The following is a 22,679-nucleotide window of genomic DNA, read 5'->3' as shown; positions in this document are numbered from 1 at the left end:
GATCTTTTATATGCACCATCCCATAGACAGGATAGCACATACACATGTACCACAGGCTTTGATGTACCAGTCGTGGTGCACTAGCTAGAGCGAAAAATAGCCCAATGGGCCCACCGATGGGGATTCATACCAAACCGACCGTGCATTAAGCAAGCGCTTTACTGAGGGCTATGTGTCGCCCCACAAATGAATGAATGATGTTTTAACTTCACCACAGCACAAAAACATACATTGACTATTGGGTGTTTTCAAACATACAGTGTCTCTCCTTTTCCCTTTACCCTTTATCTCTCCCTCTGTCTCTTATCTTTTTATCCGTTTTTCCCTCCCTCCCCCCCCCCCCCCCCCCCTCCCTCTCTCTCTCTCTCTCTCTCTCTCTCTCTCTCTCTCTCTCTCTCTCTCTCTCTCTCTCTCTCTCTCTCTCTCTCTCTCTCTCTCTCTCTCTCTTTTAACATAACAACTTAAATGAAATAGTCATGCCTGGTTGTCACATGCCTGAGCTGAATTATTCTACCTTTGAGTAGAATATTTTGTAAAGTAGTAACAAATAGAGACAGAACATTAAAAAGTTAATGTTTGTTTTGTTTAATGACACACCACTAGAGCATATTGATTTATTAATCTTCAGCTATTGGATGTCAAACATTTGGTAATTTCTATTTGCATCAAGGGATCTTTTATATGCACTTTTAACAGAGACAGGACACCACATACTACTGCCATTTATTTACCAGTCATATGGCACTGGTTGGGATGGGGGCGGGGACAAATCAGAGATTGAGTCTTCTGAGGTGGTTTGATCCTACAACATGTCCATATCATTCGAGCACTCTACTGACTGAGCTAGATCCCACACCCCACACAGAGACTGAGGCCAATTGGTAATGAGCTAGATCCCACACCCCACACACAGAGACTGAGGCCAGTTGGTAATGAGCTAGATCCCACACCCCACACAGAGACTGAGGCCAGTTGGTAATGAGCTAGATCCCACACCCCACACAGAGACTGAGGCCAATTGGTAATGAGCTAGATCCCACACCCCACACAGAGACTGAGGCCATTTGGTAATGAGCTAGATCCCACACCCCACACACAGACTGAGGCCAGTTGGTAATGAGCTAGATCCCACACCCCACACAGAGACTGAGGCCAGTTGGTAATGAGCTAGATCCCACACCCCACACAGAGACTGAGGCCAGTTGGTAATGAGCTAGATCCCACACCCCACACACAGACTGAGGCCAATTGGTAATGAGTTCAGACTTCGGTCAGCTTGGCCTGAAACCGTATATTTATTATGGGTGGCCTCGATGGTATCTACTTGTTGTGTGTCAATCAGAATAATCTGGCCAGACATGTCCATGGTGAGCCGCGGTGCTTGTTGGGGAGTGTAATTACAGTATTAAGCATGATTATAGAAACTTTATGGTTCTCCGATGACCAGGATTATTGAAACTTCGCGGCCATCAAAGTGCCCAGTGGGTTCATCTGTTGTCTGATGACTCATTAGTGCTCTGGTAATTACGGGTAGAAAATACCACATACACACACAGGCTGTATAAAGGAATATTTTGTTTTCAAAACATTTATTAGTGGCAGTTTGTTTTCAGTTTGAAAAGTGATGATCATTTAATAAATTGTAATGTTTTAGAATCTGTGTAGCAATCTCTAAAAGTTATATATTATGCACGAAACAACGTGTTCCATGTGTGTAAACAGATGGTTGATATGTTCAGGGGTTTAAATCCTGACAACTGACACATTGTGTTTTTAAATATTTTATCATTTATGTTAATGGTTATAGTCTCCAATGTTTGGCACCATTCACTTTGAATGTACAAATTTCCAGCTTTTCATTGTCTTTTATACTTGCATATATTTAAATATTTTTAAACATTATTTTAAAGGGACATTCCCGAGTTTGCTACATTGTAAGATGTCTCCGACTAATAAAATATTTCTACAATTAAATTTACATATTAAATATATTTTCTTGTTTAGAATATTAGTGTCTGTATATTCAATGTGTTTCTGGTCGTCTTAATATTTGTAAGAAGCCCAAACTGGATTTTGTCTTCAAATAATTTTGTATGTATGAAAAAATCGTTTTTAGGAAATAAAATGAAATTTAACCTAGTACAAATATTAAAATGATCAGAAACACTTGTAATATACAGCCACTAATATTGTATGCAGAAAAATGTATTTGATATGTAATTACAGTCGTCAAAAAGTCTTTGTTAGTCGATAACATCTTAAAAATTGCAGCAAACTCGGGAATGTCCCTTTAATGTTGTTTAATACTTTTAATATATCTGCTAAATGGAATAAAAAAATTAATGTATAAAACAATTGGTAACATAGTTTACTTTTGCTTTTGAAGTTGAATTGAAAATTTCCAATTTTATATAAAACAATACTGAATTTCCCAAAGTCAGATCAATGGGCATCAAGTCAAATTCAGAAAATAAAACCTTGATTTACTTATACAGTATGTATTTTGTTCTTATACCTTTCATTAAACACACATCCTCTTACATTATAAAGTATTTCTATCTAAAATTTACCATCTTGCCTGAAGTAAGATGTTTTTGTTTTAAAGTCAGCTCTGAGTCTTGTATAAAACATGTTTCAGGGAGTATCGTCATCTATCATCTACAACATTTTCAGATCTTATTTTAAATTAATTAGTTAAATTAGTTAAATAAACCACATCCTTCATTTATTTTTAAATTAATTAAATGCTTATGTTCATGATCACTTGAATACCAAAATAATCATGTGTTAGACATCAAACTAAGATTGTCAACTGTCACAATGAAGTTGGCCAACTCTTGTGTTTGTGTTGTGATATTTCCAACTCCCGACTTAGGATGGGTGTGTTCAGATTAACAACAGATCGGTCATAAGAGTTGTATATGACGAGAATCGAGTGGTAACAGTGCTCAGACTAGAAACAGGACAGTCATAAAACTTGAGAGATTGGTGAATTGGCCAACTCTTGTCATGACAGTTGGTAGTCTGAGCCTAGCATACAACATCAAACATCCATACTGTAGTTTACAATATTGTGAGGTGTTGTTAAAACATTGCTCTGTTATTTTCCACACTACAAGATGTATTAATTATCCACGTACTGGTATATATTCTGCCAGCTGTAGGCACATGCTAAGCCAGCGCTGTGTTATGAAACTACATGACTTAACATATCATGTGAAATTTGAGTAAAAATTCCAATACCTGTGACAGGTGTAAATGACACCTGCTGCTGCTGTTCTCATTATACCATGACACATAAAGGTTGTACATGCAATGCGTGTATGGAATGGTATTGTTCAGGACTATTGTATTACATGACATAGGGATTTACAGGAGATGGAAAACTGAAGGTTATTCAATAATAGTGAAGGTCAAAAGTACAGTAACCTGCCTTAGTACCATTTCAGGAGAGTGATCTTCAGCTCACCTTCATTTTGTTCATGGCAAAAAAAACTGTATAACAGTTATATTACCGGCTACATCATATCATGCATTTAGTAAATCCCATGGGCTTTTTGGTAGGAATAGCTGGGGGAGGGGGAGGCTGGGGGTGCATAGTAGGTTTTGCCTCTATATATAATATGGTTGGCTCAGTAACAAAAATGCAGTGAAAATAAGTGAAAAATCATGATCATCTTCTTCCCCAACCCCTTCTACAGCAGTTTAAAAAAAGAAAGTATAATTTGCCTGTATGAGGACTGCCATTTCACATCACAATACATCTTAAAGGGAATCAGAAAAAATTGGGGGTCAAGCTGCTCATTTCTGAGATAATGGGTAGCGTCTATGACTACCCTAGTTCAGCACAAAATTAGAGTACTTTTTTTTACAGGTACCCAATACATGTTTCTAGCACAAGGACTTGTGGTGTTCACTTCTCTATTAACTCGAACTTTGACCCAGCCGGAAGTTATTTGGTTTAGTACCACCTATAGGAGGAATGCCATTTCCCAAAACAATACATCCTTCTTAATTTGCCTGTATGAGGACTGCCATATCCCAGCTCAATATATCCTTGATTTGTCTGTAGAAGTGACATTTCCCATGATAATACATCTTCAGTTCACTTGTAAGAGGACTGCTATTTACCAGCTCAATACATCCTTGATTTGTCTGTAGAAGTGACATTTCCCATGACAATACATCTTCAGTTCACTTGTAAGATGACTGCTATTTACCAGCTCAATACATCCTTGATTTGTCTGTAGAAGTGACATTTCCCATGACTACATCTTCACTTCACTTGTAAGAGGACTGCTATTTCCCAGCTCAATACATCCTTGATTTGTCTGTAGAAGTGACATTTCCCATGACAATACATCTTCACTTCACTTGTATGAGGACTGCTATTTACCAGCTCAATACATCCTTGATTTGTCTGTAGAAGTGACATTTCCCATGATAATACATCTTCACTTCACTTGTATGAGGACTGCCATATCCCAGCTCAATACATCCTTGATTTGTCTGTAGAAGTGACATTTCCCATGATAATACATCTTCACTTCACTTGTATGAGGACTGCCATATCCCAGCTCAATACATCCTTGATTTGTCTGTAGAAGTGACATTTCCCATGATAATACATCTTCACTTCACTTGTATGAGGACTGCCATATCCCAGCTCAATACATCCTTGATTTATCTGTAGAAGTGACATTTCCCATGACAATACATCTTCACTTCACTTGTATGAGGACTGCTATTTACCAGCTCAATACATCCTTGATTTGTCTGTAGAAGTGACATTTCCCATGATAATACATCTTCACTTCACTTGTATGAGGACTGCTATTTCCCAGTGCAATACATCCTTGATTTGTCTGTATGAGGACAAGTTTTAATTAAATTTCAATTTTTAACATTTATTTATTTTTACAGATTGAAGAATATAGTTGATGAGGAAGCTGTGAAATACCAATATCACAATGCTCAAGAGATGGTTGCTACAGTTCACATTGCAGCTAAAACTGTTTGTCACTGACTGTGTATGTTAGTGATTAACTGCTACCATCATTTCAGACCATGAAGATTGTGTTATTGTATAAATATTTAAATATATATATTTGAACATGTATGAACTGCAGACCATAATCAAATTCATTTGCGAGATCTAGGGCATTAGATGTGATTTAATATATCAGACAGATTCACAGATTCAGGGGCAGGTAAATGGATGGATTGATGGACAGATACCTGCAGAAAATCAGTACATCTTGAATGGGCTTTAGGGATACCAAATTAGATTAGTGACAGCCTTTATTAGAATGATAATTCTGAGCCACAACTCTAATTCTGTCCTGAACTCAAATTGTAAGATGAAACTCAATTTATGAGCCTAAACTCTTGATTCTGAGCTTAGTCTCTAATTCTAAACCTAAAGCCTTCAATTCTGAAAGCCGAAACTCTAATTTTGGGCCTGAAGTTGAACTCTAATTTTGGAAAGTTCTTAAACCCTTCACTCCGAGTGTGAAAGCATTTTGTTTTATAAAACACACATGGTTAGTGTGTCCACATGATTGGTTACTTTCTGTGTTTTTGTTTTACTTTACAAGATTCTCAATTTCCCAATAGATCTATTTTTAATATGATGTCAGTACCTAGATAACAAATTTTCTTCCAGACTACGATGTGATTACATGTATTTTTAATATTTGACAGCTATTATTATGCATTAAAACCCTATCTGTGGGCATGCAGGTTTAATATTTTAATATGGAGAGTTTTGAATTTTATTAAACAATAACATGTATACATTAGCAATTATGTATGTGTATGTATATATATATATATATATATATATATATATATATATATATGAAAACAAATATCTATTAATATACATGTTTTACTTTGTGTTACAGAAATTTGTTATGTTGATGAGTACATGTGATATTATTTTGAAATATCAGACAAAAAAATAAAGTTTACCACCAATCAGGGTTTCAGAAAGATGTTAAAAAGGTATGTGTGCATTTACATATGAAAACATTACTTTAATAATAAATAAAGAAAACCCTTCTGTTTTCTTTCTTTTCCCCCCGCATGCTAAGCTTTAAGTATAACTGAGTGTTTGATTGTAAATATTTTACTGTAAATCAGGAAATGTTAGTGACCATAAAATATTAGTGAATTTAGCAAAGCCATATAAAATGCTAAAGAGACCTACAAGATACTGTTCTAAACAACTTTTGTGCGCTTTTGTTGAACATACAATGGTTACATGCCATTTCACCACGACTGGTATATCAAAGGCTGTGGTATGTACTACCTTGTCTGTGGGATGGTGCATATAAAAGATCCCTTGCTGCTAATCGAAAAGAGTAGCCCATGAAGTGGCGACAGCGGGTTTCCTCTCTCAATCTGTGTGGTCCATAACAATATGTTTGATGCAATATAACCATAAATAAAATGTGTTGAGTGCGACATTAAATAAAACATTTCTTTCTTTTTTGATGATAATACAGGGGTTCAAAAATTTTCAAAAAAATTACTTGCCATAGGGCAAGTGCCAAACAGATATTCACTTGCCCTATATATTTTTCCACTTGCCCATACTTCTTAAGGTAACCAATTGTGTTACTCCTATTTAATTTAATACAGTGCTTAATAGTGTAATAATCTTGAAAATAATTGGTTCAATTGCACAAATAAAGAATTTTGCCAATAGGTTACACTTATCCAGGAAGTACTAAATGTATATGTCTGTCCAGTAGTATCAACTGTCTTCTTTATTTGTTGATTTAAACTTTAGTTTTTTTAAATAGTGTCCATTTGTTGATTTAAAGTTTATTATTTGTTTGGTAGTGTCCACTTGTTCATCTAAATATAAGTATTGTGTTGATGTATGCCTTGGTGACCACTTGTATGGCCGTGGATGTTGTGAGATCCCTTTCCACTCGTGAGCCATTCTTTTATGGCTGGCATTGGTGTGAGATCCCTTTCCACTCGTGAGCCATTCTTTTATGGCTGGCATTGGTTCAAAAATGTTTAGGGATTTTGGCCCATGTGTCATTGTGTGTATATTATTTTTAATTTTTTTTGCTCCAAAACACTTCTCTGAGGTGTTTTTACCCTGTTCATAGCTGAGAAAAGTCTCTCTCAAACAGTCGTAGCTGGGCTCAAAGTATACATGAGCTCTTACTTTGGAAATGTTTTTAAATAGTGCAGGCTTGGTAAACAACAGCCGGAGAGGGGGTGTACATCGATTGCAGCCTTGTATTTTTAACTTATTGAGCATAATTTATTTGTTAAAAACTATTAATAAAGCAGTAACAATGAATATATTCATGTATGCTTAGAGGGCATCGCACCATCACGATTATGACGTAGGACTAATGAAATCTGACCTATCACGATTATTACGTAGGGCTAATGAAAAATAACTTCACCTACACGAACGTAGATTTAAATTTATAAAGTACTGAAAAAAAACATTAAGTATGTTCTGCTACCAGGTTTATTATATCTAAACTAAAATGTCTTGCAACTTTTATAAGAATACAGTTCATAATATGTATGCTCTGTTCAAGTGAACTTGGAAATTATAAATTTGCTTTACGTCCCCGTTCATTTGCAAAGAGCAGATTCCGTAACCACGTTAACGTCTAATTTAATTTGAATATAACAATTTTAAACTGTATCCCACCTTATTTACCATGTTTGCAAGGATTAAACAGTATGATTGCACACACACGGCATGTATACTTTTATTTTTATATAAGCTGTAAAGCGTATTGAACGCTATTTCTTTGAAGATCATCAAAACGCTTATTTGTATGAATTCAGTCGAACGTTCAGTTGCTGAAATTACCGATCTTAGTCGATAGTAAAAGGGGAATAACTCTAAAGTTGTTATCGAACTTTTCAACACATTGTTTTCCGTTTTGGTGTGTCAACACGTTGGCAAGAGTTCCGATCGTTCCAGCATTTAGGGTTAGGGTTAGTTCTCTTCAGAGCTATATAAATGCTCGTACGGTCGGAACTCTTTCCAAAGTTTTTACCAAGATTTGTAACAAAATTTTAAAAATGTTTTAGGTGTTACATTAGTCACTTGTCATCGGGCATATGCAGTTAACATAATTACTTGCCCGGCATGAAAATTCCATTTGGCATGGGCGTTGGGCGATGGGATTTTTGAACCCCTGTAATAATAGTTAGTATGCACATTACTGCAATTTTCTACTAAATGCAATTGTCTGTAAGCTGTATAAGGTCAATCAACATTGAATCAAACGTATTCTTTCAGCTTATCCTATACCTTAAAGGAGAGGACAATTAAGGCATTTGGCCTGGTATGCATATTCAACGATATATAATGCACATTATTGCTTAATATCAACACGTATAATCGTATAGTTAATTAATAAAACGGTTAAATGTGACGACTATTATATATAACGGGCGCAGCCATTTTGTACCATCTCAGTGAGTACGCCCTCTGGCGAGCTGGTGGTTACGTAATACTTAACGTGTCACGTCAGGAATGAGCCTTAGAACTAGAGAAACACAATCTACTTGGTTTTTGCGGAATGATAAATAGTCATACATTGCAATGTTCTGTAATAATACACATCCCAGTAAGCCAACAGTAAGTATATCCAGCACTATATATATTATTTTTCAATACAAAGTAAAATACCATTGTCAAAGTGGCTACACAACAAGTCGAAACAATTAACAATGTTTTGCCCATGCATTAACCTACGTACTGAAATGATACACGGAGTGTTTTCTTAGTTAATTGGTCTATGCTGTTAGTTGCTTCTACCTTTGATTCCTGATTGGCAGGTGTGTATTTGATTGGTAATCAGACGAGCCGATTAATTGACGCTGTCTAGACACAAAAATACATACCGGTATCGTGGAATATTACCTGTCGCCCCTAAAATTGTAATGGACATGGTTTATTACTGTAAATGGTTCTATAAAACTATTGATTAAGTAGATTTTTTCCATCTAAAAACACAGAACTAACCAATTACGTAGTCCCAAAGAAAAGAAAATTATCACTTGGGTATCGTGGGTTGTCGTTTTTGCTCCAACGTAGCATATCAATAGGCGTAATAGTGTAAATTTTTCCTTTGGATTATTAAACAGAGAAAAATACTATAACCCCATTTTTTTTTCCGTTAATGCAACTTGAAATATATTTAGTTAAATAGTTTATTATATTATTACGTCATTTATGCTGTTTTACAAGTCAGGTTGATCAAAGAGAAGCGCCTTGTCGAAAATTACTGCTTTTGTTTACACTGTACATACAGGAGCTGACGTCACTTCGCCCCAAGCTATCCCACCGGACGTCACAAAAACGAAACAAAATGGCTGCCCCCAGTTAGCAGGAATAATCATGTTTTTTTTATTAACTCTAAAATTACGCGTTTTTCATTTGCTAAAGTGTCAGTATGTGTTGTTGGTCCGGGTATGCATCTTTCCAACACATAAGGCTCTTGTTGGAGTTGACCCTACCTTTAAGCTTTTTTCTTTTTTTAATGTTTGATAATGCCGACCTCACAAATGTTTTATGTTGCTAAAATGTCACTTATTTGGATTTCACTAAATTTTAAGATCACTAATATTTCTATGATTTACAGCAATTGAAACAACTTTAATATGATTTACTGAGGCTGTGGGGAATTGGTTTCTAATTGGGTTGCCATAAAGATCTCCCAGTGCCCAGGGGTGCTACATAAAACATGTAAAACTATTAGTGGATTGTTTTTGTTGTTGTTTTTTTCTTTTTACTGTGTAGCAGAAATCAGAAGTATGAATGACAAACCACGAATTTCTATATTTATAAAATGCTTAGAATGGTAGAAGCTGTAAATAGAGCTTACCAGATATTCAGTGATAGTCTCTGTTCTTTATCCACTTACCAGATATTCAGTGATAGTCTCTGTTCTTTATCCACTTACCAGATATTCAGTGATAGTCTCTGTTCTTTATCCAGTTACAGTTCAACTATTGACCTGGGCACAATTCTGTGAACCAGAACTGGGATATGAACCCAGTACCTTAACCACTAGGCCACAGAGGCTACTGTAAAAATGGGGATATGTGATCATTGCTAAAGGAAAGGAATCTGTGATACCCTACAATTACTTTTATAGGCGATGTATTTTTTGTGCTGGGGTGTCGTTAAACATTCATTCATTATGTGATACCCCAGCACATTGTATCGGTCTTTGATGGAAATCAGTGGCTTGATCGACAATAACATAATATTAATCTATCTGCCACCTAGCAGCATTAGTTTGTTTATCAAAGCTTGTGTTATGTGCTGTTATGTCTATGGGAAGATGAATTTAAAAGATCCCTTGCAGCTATTTATATGAGTATAATGTGGCAGCATTGGACTTCCTGTTTTCTCCAGACCCAGTGTAAAACTTTACAAATGATTAAAGACTGAATAACCATCATTAATAAATGTACTCGGGTCCTTTTCAACAAATATTCCTTTCCTTTCCTCTGTACACAAAGAACAAACCCTTATTTTCAAGTCAGTAGTTTATATGATTAATTATTGCATGATTAAATGTTTTTAATAAGATTCTGTACAGTTAATTGTTAACATTGGCGGTACTGTATAATTACTGTCTCTACCATTGATTAGATACTGTATAATTTTAGTTTTTGTATAATTAATAACCTTGATTAATTACTGTACAGTTGGCAAAGTATCCAGTGTATCCTAGTCATGAGCTCCACTGTATCAAAATAATTGTTTATATTTTGAAACAATGAAAAATATTTCCAGTCAGTTGTGAAAAAGTTCATCTGCTTTATTTGTAAATTGACGATCATTATACAGGACTTGTTGGCTGTGAGTGATGCGACTTTAAATATGTAGAGTTAGTAACTTCAAATGATGTCAGTAGTGTTTAGAATAAAGCATAATTGTTTTGATACACCTGTACAATGTGGATATAGTGTTACTTTGTTATAATCCTGACACTAATAATCCATACTAATATACCTGTATATATCGTCTTTCAAGATATTATGTGGCCAAAAGCTATCTGATGTTTAAACGCCCCACCCTTTCCTCTCCCTCTCCTCGTGTGTGTGTGGGGGGGGGGGGGGGTAGGAGCAGGAGGGTCGTCTGGATGGGTTGCCGTGTCCCAGTTGGTAGACTAATGAATTACTATTTTGTCGATACTTGCCCCCCAAAAATGCGGTACAGCTGAACAAAATTTATAATTAAAAAACTCTTTTTAAAAATAATAAAATTAAGGCGCAGGAGGTGGTAAATTATTTATCCAACTGCCCCCTTCCGAACTAAGTATGACGCTCAGGCGCGTGTGCAAGAATATATGCAGGGTGTGTGTGTAGGGTAGGGGGTAGACTTGATGAGCGAAGTTTATAGCGGGGGTCGAGTCATTCTCCCCGGAATGTCAAAAAAAATATTGACAGAAAGAAATTTGCTTGAGCAGAGGGTTGTTCTACCCAACACCTACCATCTGCAAACGCGCCTGGATTCTGTTGACTTGGTGATGGGTGTGAAGCATCCAATGTTTTCGGAATATAACTTCTTGAACAACAATTGCCTTTCCGGTGACATTTACCTACTACCTAGTAATTTATGAAAGCCATTGCAGTTGTGTTTCTGTCCCAGGTTTTAGATTTGTGTTTGTTTATTTTAAGTTATAATCCCGTATTTTAAGTTGAAACCCCGTTATTATTAACACTGATTGTTATTACGTACACAATGTATATCTGGATAGTTTGTTTTATCACAGATTTATTTTTGGCATTCCTACGATTATTAGGGATTTTTTGTTTGACGTCACATTAACCGAATCCATGTGTGCATACTGTTTGCGTGTGGTGCTTCGATCTTTTGTACACTACTGTGTGGGGTATATAATATACTTGACTTCTTCAACACACAATATATTAGATGCCTTTTATACAGGCTGGGTAGATTAAAGGTTGTATTAAAATACTTTTTGACATGTATATTAATATTTTAGATGTATGCTGAAAGAGATGAAGGCTGACTTATAAACATGTTTCAAAGATTGGGTCCTTTGTGTTTTTCTTCTTTAAGGGACTATCTAGTGCTGCCAACATTTTGCCGACTGCCAGGGACTTTTTAACGATTGTAATTGTATATTAAATATATTTTATGCATAAAATATTAGTGGCTGTATATTAAAGTGTGTTTCTAATCGTCCTAGTTTTGTAATAGGGCAAACTTCCTAATTAGGTGTTTTTTCGTACGTACGAAATTATTGGGAGCTCACATCCAGTTTGGGCTTCTTACAAATATTAGGACAGTTTGAAACACATTGAATATACAGCCACTGGTATGCCAAACAATAAAATTTATTTAATATGTAATACTAGTAGCTACAAAATTGTATTAGTCGGTAACATCGTACAATACAGCAAACTCCGGATAGAGTTTACGAGGCAGGATTTAAGTCTATAGTGCTCACCTGGGGTGCGATGTATTGCGGGATAGATCTCCCTCAATAGACTACGTTTCAGTTTACATTTGACCATTGTCGGCTTTAATGCCGGTGACAACTGCTATAGTCCGCTTCTTTCAAACGGGAACCGATCAAATTACTTATAACTCCGTTATGAATAAAGTTAAAATTTTTGTTTCACTCCTGAATTAAAAATAAGATTTAATCTATATAATTTTATGATAATTTGTTAACAAACTGTTTTATTTACATAACGTTATTTGAATTGGTATATGTTTAAAACTCATTTGTAGCATTTATTATAGTGTTATATGCAAATTCATTGGTTCCCTTTAGACGCAGACGGACTTGTTTTCTAGTACGCCATACACGTCGCGGGGCGGGACGTAACCCAGTGGTAAAGCATTCGCTTGATGCGCGGTCGGTCTGGGATCGATCCCCGTCGGTGGGCCCATTGGGCTAATTCTCGCTCTAGCCAGTGCACCACGACTGGTGTATCAAAGGTATCCTGTCTGTGGGATGGTGCATATAAAAGATCCTTTGCTGCTAATCGAAAAAAGTAGCCCATGAAGTGGCGACAGCGGGTTTCTTCTCTCAATGTCTGTGTAGTCCTTAACCATATTTCCGACACCATATAACCGTAAATAAAACATTTCCTTCCTTTTCCTTCTTCCATAAACGTCGCTGTCCCAGTGGTTCGCCCCCATGTGACCTACCCCTGTGTTAACCCTTGACATTCAGACTTGAGGGTGAACTACGGTCGAGACAATCGGTAATCGCTCAGTGCCACTTCCTAATCATCGGAGTAGTATTTGACATTCACATCATTCAGAAGTCAGACGTAACCGTACACTTTTGAGTGTCCATATTCATGTGTAACATATCCAGCAGCAAATTGAATTGCTGTAAATGGCACAATAACAAATTATTGTTGTTCAAAGTACCATCTAACACTCCCACCCCCATGTTTTAGCAGCAGCCTGTCACAGATTTAAGGACCTCATTTCTCAGAAAATTTATAATAAATAGAAATTACATTAATTGTTGGAAACCAAATCTAGCTATTGTTCACCGTAACTCAACCATGATGGAGTGAAATCCATGTCAACCCTCTCGGCAATTTTAGTTTTTGAATTATGGACTATTGCCATAATTCAGTTATTTGTTTCAAAATATCATTAATAAATGGAATATGGTGGTTATAAAGATGGTTGAATAAAGTATTTTTAGGGACAAATCAAATTATTTTTTCTCAGGCAATACTTTGTTAGACCATTAAATAGGTCGGTGAACTGAGACAATAACACATTTTATTTACGGTTATATGGCGTCGGACATATGGTTAAGGACCACACAGATATTGAGAGAGGAAACCCGCTGTCGCCACTTCATGGGCTACTCTTTTCGATTAGCAATAAGGGATATTTTGTATGCACCATCACACAGAAATACATACCACGGTCTTTGATATGCCAGTCGTGGTGTACTGGCTGGAACGAGAAATAGCCCTACATATAAACAATGAGCTAATTTGGAAGACCTCTGAATGTGAGTCGGTACCGGGTTGCGAACCCAGTATCCACTGGCTTTAATTTTAGATGGACTAACCATCACACCACCGAGGCAGGTTTCAACAGATAGTCCTTCCCACAGGGAAACAGTTTTCTTGCTGTGGCATTTACTACAAGTTATTTATTTCTGAGCCTATTGGGTTTTGTTTTTCTTTGTGTGTGTGTGTGTGTGGGGGGGGGGGGGGGGGGGGGGGGGTTAATTGCACCAAAAAAAATCGAGGGGCGAGACGTAGCCTAGTGGTACAGCGTTCGGTCGGTGTGGGATCGATCCCCGTCGGTGAGCTCATCGAGCTATTTCTCGTTCCAGCCAGTGCACCACGACTGGTATATAAAAGGCCGTGGTATGTACTACCCTGTCTGGGATGATGCATATAAAAGATCCCTTGCTGCTAATCGAAAAGAGTAGTTCATGAAGTGGCGACAGCGGGTTTCCTTAACCATATGTCTGACGCCATATGACCGTAAATACAATGTGTTGAGTGCGTCGTTAAATATATATTTATAACCAAATAAGTTTCAGAGTGTATTAGATTGATGATGTAAACTACACCAATTTTTTTTTTTATTGTTCCATATTTACAAAAAACCACAAATAAACGTCACTGTATACAAGAAAGTCACATGACATGCTGTCAAAGTTGAAGGTTGTCAAACATGGATTTTACACATTAGAACATTCGTTTAATAGTGTGTGAATCCACCCCTGGGGCGAATACACTCGACACATCGTTGCCTCGTGCTGTTGATCAGACGTCTGAAGAACTCTTGGGGAATGGTCTGCCACTCTGCCATAAGAAGTTGACCCAGATCATGAAGGTTGGCCGGAGGGGCATGGTTATCCCGAACTCCCCTGCCTAATTCGTCCGAGGCGATTCTCTATTGGGGCCAAGTCAGGCGAATATGCTGGCCAATCCATCCTGGCGATACCTTGTTGTTTGAGAAAGTCCGTTACCACCCTGGCGCGGTGGGGTCTGGCATTGTCATCCTGCAGAACTACCCCGCCGCCAATCTGCTGAAGGCCTGGGAGAACCAACGGCCGGATAATCTCATTCAGATAGCGGATTCCATTCAGATTGCCATCCACCACATAGAGGGGGGTCCTGTGGTGGATAGAGATGCCACCACACACCATGACGCTGCCACCACCGAACCGGTGACGTTGTCTAACGTTAACGTCAGCGAAGCGCTCCCCAGGACGTCTGTAGACACGAACCCGACCGTCGTTGAACCGGAGACTAAACCTGGACTCATCAGTGAACATCACTCGACCCCAATGAACACGTTGCCACCGCAGATGAAGCGTGCACCAGTGACGTCTGGCCGTTCTGTGACGTGATAGGAGTGGTGGTCGAACAGCCTGGCGACGGCAGCGTAGATTATTGGCTCTCAGACGATTGCGTATGGTTTGATCAGACACTCGAGTTCCAGTCGCAGTCCGCAGATTGTCACGTAATCGGCGTGCAGTGGTTTTGCGTTGACGTAGAGCCATATTGGTGATGTAGCGGTCCTCTCTATTTGTAGTGCTTCGGGGTCTTCCCGAACGTGGACGATTTCGAACAGAATTCATTGCTTGGTACCGTTGCCACAGTCGGCCAACGACACTCTGACTGACACCAAGTCTCAGAGCAACATTTCTTTGCGTATTGACATCCTGAAGCCAAGCAATAGCCCTTCCTCGATCTTCGATAGTCAGTTGAAGTCGAATTTGGAGTGTGCACCGTACACGAAGGCAAGCTCCAATTATACGGAAATTCAGCATTGGGAACATGGAATACACGTGCAAAGCGTGCAAATGAAGCGCTTTGTGAAAAAGCAAGTTATGGGCACTTAGCAGACCTTTCGCTTTCGCGCTAATTTACGTGCAAATGTAAGCATGTTTTCGCGATTAGAACTAGTCGACAGTGTCAATGACTGGATTTTAATTCATTTATGGGTTGCTTAGACCCACTTTCGTCAAAATGGAACAATACCATGCGTGACATTATGGTCTAGCTAATATAATTGACATTCAGAAAATAATGTCGAAAATATCGTCTGACCCTTAAATTCTTTTGAGTAGTATATATATAAATAAAAATGATAATAATAATAAAATAGTGGAATTGTTTGTTTTGGTTTTTTTTTTTTTGTGGTTTATTTTTTGTTGTTGTGGCTTTGTTGTGCTTTTGTCTTTTCTGTGGGGTTTTCTGTGAAATCAAATTGCAATTATTTATAAAACACAATATTCAATGAAGGCTGAAAAGGACTATAGTGTATTAATTTAAGTGAGTTATGCAATATAAACCCACAAGAGACTTCAGAAATGCATGCAGAATCCGTATCAAGAACAAAAAACTCCAGCCGGTTCGCCACATGTCTAATCAATGTTGATAGCCACAACTAATTAATTTCACAGCATAAGGGTGGTTAGAATGAACAGCCACGGCATCTGCTTGTCATTAGCTGATTGAGATTACTAGCATAGCCGGTATCCTATCGTAGTTAGAGTCCCCCTTGAAGCGATCCTACCGGGTGTTATCACCGCACAGAGTAATTCGATTTACACTGGCGATAGAAAGAAAACGCATTAAATCAATGTTTTAAAGGTGAGCTGTTCCGTGCTCAGATATTGGTATCTGTAGGATTAAGGACAAGATGTAGAGACGAACAGACAGACACACATTCTTTACTTATGTCTCATATTGAGTAACAGGGACGGCGGAAGCAAGTAGGCCTAGACATTGGAGGGTTGACAGATCGTGGGCGCAAAACAAAGTGTCTTGGGGATTCGGGGGGTATGGGGTATGTTCCCCCGTAACATTTTGAAAACTAGATGTCCTGAAATGCAATTTCCAGCATTTTACAAGTAAAATTCATCTCTGCCTTAAGATTTACTTCGAATGATATTTTTGATTCAGAATTATGCCCCCCCCCCCCCCCAAAAAAACAAAACAAACAAACAACAACAAAACCCCACAATAAAACACAGAAAACCCCCCAACACAAAACTAGTTGACCAGTCCATAATATAATTATTAAGGCTTTTATAATAGGTTTTGATCTCCCTGATGTCTTCTCTTTTCACAGGGCTTTTAGAATACGGTAGCCCGAAGACCGTGGCTAGTGGTTTTCACGGTCGGGCAAGTAAATACACTATTAGACGCAGTTTTCATAGGCACTGCCGACAGCATTCTTTGTACTTATCCGATGCCGTATTTCGCAGGGATAAATTTTTATATTTAATTTTATGCCTTTATATTTTTATCTTTATTTATATGGAGTAGAACAAATAAAGAACGTATTATTTTCCTAAGTGTGTGGGTGGGGGTGGAGGTGGCACATGCCCACTTCGGTTCCTATTTGCTTGAAATAAATAATTGTTACGATATTGTACATCACTATTATCACAAAATAAATCAGTTTCTATTATTACCTCTTTCTGTGTGAAAGACAAAAAAGATCCCCAATAAACCATATAAGCTAGACGCGACACCTGCTTTTAGACAATTTAGAGTTGCTCACTCTTTGGTATATTGTTATGTTTAAACATTTAGATCATCCAGTTTTGTTTATCATGTTGACTGAACGAAGAGGAAGTGAAGCTGGATTTAAATAATTAAATGTCACCATAAACGAACAGGAGGCAGGACGTAGCCCAGTGGTAAAGCGCTCGCTTGACGCACTGTCGGTCTAGGATCGATCCCCGTCGGTGGGCCCATTGGCTATTTCTCGTTCCAGACAGTGCACCACGACTGATATATCAAAGGTATGTGTGATCCTTTCTATGGGATGGTGCATATAAAAGATCCCTTGCTACTAATGGAAAAATGTAGCGGGTTTCCTCTCTAGGACTATATGTCAAAATGACCACATGTTTGACATCCAATAGCTGATGATTAATAAATCAATGTGCTCTATTGGTGTCGTTAAACAAACACTTTACTATAAACGAAATTTTTTCCATTATACTACAGACAGGGTAGCACATACCACAACCTTTGTTATCCCAGTCGTGATGCACTGGCTGGAACGAGAAATAGCCCGATGGGACCACCGACGCGGATTGATCCTAGATCGACAGCGCATCAGGCGAGCGCTTTACCACTGGGCTACGTCCCGTCCCTTATGAGGACAAAGTCATCCATTCCCCCAACCATATCTGAATAGATGGAGTAGTTCTGTCTTCCTACGTTAAGTGGCTGAGAGTTAACACAGTGCAGGCATTTGAGGACATCCCTCTGAGGTTGGTGGTGGGCTTGTTACACAAGAGCTCAGAAATGTCAAATTTGTTTCCACGACTACGTGCGAGTTTAATTCAAATTCATTGGTTTGACCTGCCAACAAAATACCGGAAGCTGAGTGAATTATGTCCCTTTAGCACGTGTGAGCGTTTTAACTGATTTATTGAGCGACACGTGTTAATTTAACCGCGAATAACGACTTTATTCGTGACGGGAGTATGTTTGTGGCAATAAGATTACAGCGCTCTTAGCGGGGAAGAGCCAATTTGTTAGTAGGGCAGTGGGTAACGTATTTCTACAAACAACACGAACGTTTCTTTAACGACTTCTCGGAATGGAATGTAGTTCACTATTGTGTTAAGGATACCGAGCATTCGTGAACATTTTGACTGATGCTATCGCTTCTTTTTTTTCCATCTGATCACATTTATCTGACGTTAGGCAAAACTAGTATAGCGAGCGACCGCGATTGCTCGCCCTCCTGAACACGTGTCAGTTGTAGGACGCTGTTTAAGGTTAAGTGGGATGTATATAGTGGGTTTCTTACACACCCGTTGGTGAGAACATTTTTGATAACACATATTTGTTTACACATGTACATGTGTTAGCAATTTCAAGACATACGGCTGGCTGCTCCTATGTGATGACCAGGTCACCAATGCCATACATCCAATGAAAAAACAGCACAATCGAAATCGATTACACTGTGACGTATAGTTAACCTAACAATCACGTGTCTGTGGCGCGTAAGTGCAAGGGCTGTAAATAATTTTTAGTCGAAAAAAATGTTAAAATTTGCTTAAAACCTGTTTTTGAGAATATGTAAGAAATGGAATAATACATTAGTGTCTGTTAGATACCATTTATCTTATAACTCGTTGTTTAAAAACGTATTAAACTCGCTTTCGCTCGTTAAATACATTTTAAAACAACTCATTGTAAGATAAATTGTATCTCACGGCCAATCATGTATTATTATCTATATAATATATCGCCTTCAATGCACTCGTGCGTTTTCCCGTTCCAACCGGTATTCTACGACTGGTATATCAAGTATAGTGATACATATTGTCATGCATATGGAACATTGCTTATTAAAGATCCATGACTGCGTTTTGGCAGTTGTGGCCTATGGACATGCAGCGGTTTGTTGTCGTTTTCTTACAGACAGTAGAGAGCTCGCCGAAGGTGCTTGCGCGTAGGATCAAACCACCTCGGCGGATCTATTGTTTTTCTTTTCTTTTCTTTTTTTCCAATCCCAACCAGTGCCCCACGACTGATATATCACATACCATGGTATGTGCTGTCCTGTCTATGAGAAAGTGTATATGAAAGAGCCACTGCTGCTAATGAAAAAATGTAACGGGTTGCCTCTATGACTTCGGGGCGAGACGTAGCCCAGTGGTAAAGTGCTCACTTGGTGCGCGGTCGGTTTGGATTCGATCCCCGTCGGTGGACCCATTGGGCCATTTCTCGCTCCAGCCAGTGCACCACGACTGGTACACCAAAAGCCGTTGTATGTGTTATCCTGTCTATGGAATGGTGCATATAAGATATCCCTTGCTGCTAATCGAAAAGAGTAGCCCATGAAGTGGCGACAGCGGGTTTCCTCCCTCAATATCTGTGTGGTCCTTAACCGTATGTCCGACGCCATATAACCGTTCCTTCCTATGACTTCGTGTCAAAAATACAAAATATTTGACATCCATGATTAATAAATCAATGTACTCTAGTGGTGTAGTTAAACAAAACATACGTTTTAACTTTTCCCCTCACCACATCCATGTTCGTTACGTCAGTGGTTAGGCCGTACTTTAAATTGTATTCCACTGTCATATTATTAAAGATAAAGATAACATGAACTGGATTGGTGAGGGTTACATGTGCAATTTCGCCATTACTCCATCTAACAACAAAACTCACATTACGTTCCACCATCATTTACTCTGCTGTAATTTCATCAATGGTACCAAGTCTAGTTATTAGACAGTGTAACATATTGTCGGCAGTTTCGACGTTTTTACCATTTAATTACACATAACGTATTGCTTACATTATCGGGTTTTTGCCAATCTAATATGTTTCTGGTCATGTTGATGTTGGATTCGCTCAGAATGCGACAGACAAAATGTAGCTTTATGTGTATCAGGAATTTTGATCGGCCGCTTTAAAACGACAGACCAGTTTTTAAACACTACGATGTCTTTCTCTATTAGAATTGTTTTGGATAATATATAATTGAAATCAGACATTATTTACATTTTATTGTTTAGATTACCCACATCTGTATATACGAGTATTTCTGGTCATCCTGGTGTTTGTAACACCACGAAATGCATTTTTCATGTTTTAAAAACGCACGTACCTCCGAGTAACAACGGTTATGGGGACGAGCTCTAGTCTATGTTTAAGGGTATTTCCCCGTTTCAGACTTTTGTTTCACTTTATTGTAACTTTATTGAAATATGTTACAGGTTTGTAGATGAAACAAACTTAGAGTTCATTTTTACGAGTTGCAACTAGGATCTGCGACTTTAAAAGTCGGGGTGGGATATAGCTCAGTCGGTTGAGTGTTCGCTTTAGGTGCTTGCGTCGCAGGATCGAACCACCTCGGTGGATCCATTCAACGGATTGGGTTTTTTTCTCGTTTCAGTCAGCGCACTACAACTGGACAAAGACCGTGGTATGTGCTTTCCTATGTGTGGGAAAGTACATATAAAAGATCCCTTGCTGTATTAGGAAAAGTGTAGCGGGTTTCCTCTGATGACTACGAGTCAGAAATACCAAATGTTTGACATCCAATAGCCGATGATTAATTAATCAATGTGCCCCAGTGGTGTCGTTAAACCAAACAAACTTTAAAGGTCATAGGACAAGGAATAACAGCTTCAAAACTTCGATTTCTCCTTATCTTCATATTTGTTCTGCTGTCATTATATTAATGATTGAGGAAATTCATCACCTCAACTACTAAACTCTTTCTATTGTCTGTTTTAATGGTGAATTATTTTTAATGGCAGTGGGGAAGTGCTAGTGCCGCCTTACCATTCATTATCTTACAATTACAACTACAACACATGGATTAGGCCGTCATTTTAGATTTGTTCTGTTGAGATAATATTAATGGAAGTGAATTGTGTGTGTGGGATAGGGAAGGGTGTTCGTGCCACGTTGTCACCGCCCCAACAACAACTACAAAACTCAGAATGGACCACACCTTCAAGTTTGTTACGCCATTACTGTATTAAACGAGTAATAGCAAATGAATGATCGTTGGATGGGAGGTGCTAGTGTCACTCTGAAATCAACATTACCTCCACTACAAAATTCAAATTAAGCTGTATCTTCAGATTTGTTTTGAAACAGTTTTATTAAAGATGAAAAAAGTTAAAGTTTGTTTACTGGATGTCAAACGTGGTAATTCTGATATAGTCTTATCTAGAGGAAACCCGCTACATTTTTCCATTTGTAGCTAGGGATCTTTTATATGCACCATCTCAAAGGCAGGATAGCACACACAAATCCTTTGAATTTTAAGATGAAGAAAAAGAATGAATGGTATATGGGTCAAGGAACTGGGTCCTAACATCACCGTGCCATTATCCCACTTCTTGTGTTGTTGTTTTTTGTTTTGTTTTGTTTTTGTTTTTTGTTTTTATTTATTTATTTTGTTGTTGTTGTTTCTGTAGGGTTGGGTATTTTGTTGTTTTTTTTTGTTTTTTTGTTTTTTGTGGGTTTTTAAATTGTTTTGGGGGGATGGGAACACGGGTAGGGTTTTTTAAAATTATTTTATTTTACAAACCTGCGATTAAGCCGTGCCTTCCAACTCGATGTAAAGGTGAAATCGATAGACCAAGTACAAGGGACGGTGTAACATGTGTGCGCCGCTCCCTATTATTAGAACACAACTGCAAAAATCAATGCCGATTGCGTGCACTTATTTTCCATGGCAAATAGTCCAAATGGCTGTATGCTGTCCAAACATATCCTGCAGCTATTTTATTACCGGGGCCGATAAAAAAACAATTTAAGTGACAAGTACAGGCGTGGAGGAAGGAAGTGGATCAAAAGATCTGGGAACATGCAAAGACGACACAACTATGCAGTAAAATAAGAGATTTTGTGGGCAGATCTAGGGAAGGGTGGGGGTGGGCTTCACGAGGAACGGTTCCTCCACTATAAAGATACTGCACTCATCAAATATCTCCTAATATATTTATGTGAAAAATATCCCTTCTACATTTTAACTGAGTATCGAATATACTTTTGAAATTAGGGTCAACGCTATACTAAAATCATTATTGATGTTGCAATGCAAGATCTCTAGTTTTTATTGGGGCTGGATGCAATTACTGGAAGACAGATATTTCTATGATCAATTTTGAATCAAGTTTTTGTATCATTTCATA

At 38.0% G+C, this 22,679-nt stretch overlaps 1 protein-coding gene across 2 annotated transcripts in view; it reads left to right on the top strand.

The window, feature by feature from the left end:
* LOC121372679 (proteasome activator complex subunit 4-like) overlaps nucleotides 1-22,679 on the top strand; it is a 114,221-nt gene that overhangs the window by 81,612 nt on the left and 9,930 nt on the right. Inside the window, exon 46 of one of the 2 annotated variants that reach the window (XM_041499127.1) lies at nucleotides 4,924-6,385. The exons of the other annotated variant lie outside the window; for it this stretch is intronic. The gene's annotated coding sequence lies outside the window, so the exon portion shown is untranslated. Of the gene's footprint in view, nucleotides 1-4,923; nucleotides 6,386-22,679 lie in introns of those variants that run through there. 2 annotated transcript variants of the gene reach the window in all.

This window comes from Gigantopelta aegis, chromosome 4 (assembly GCF_016097555.1).
Source record: "Gigantopelta aegis isolate Gae_Host chromosome 4, Gae_host_genome, whole genome shotgun sequence".
Classification (NCBI taxonomy): Eukaryota; Metazoa; Mollusca; class Gastropoda; order Neomphalida; family Peltospiridae; genus Gigantopelta; species Gigantopelta aegis.
Note: the sequence above shows the minus strand (reverse complement) of the source record. Positions and strands in the feature narration are given on the sequence as shown.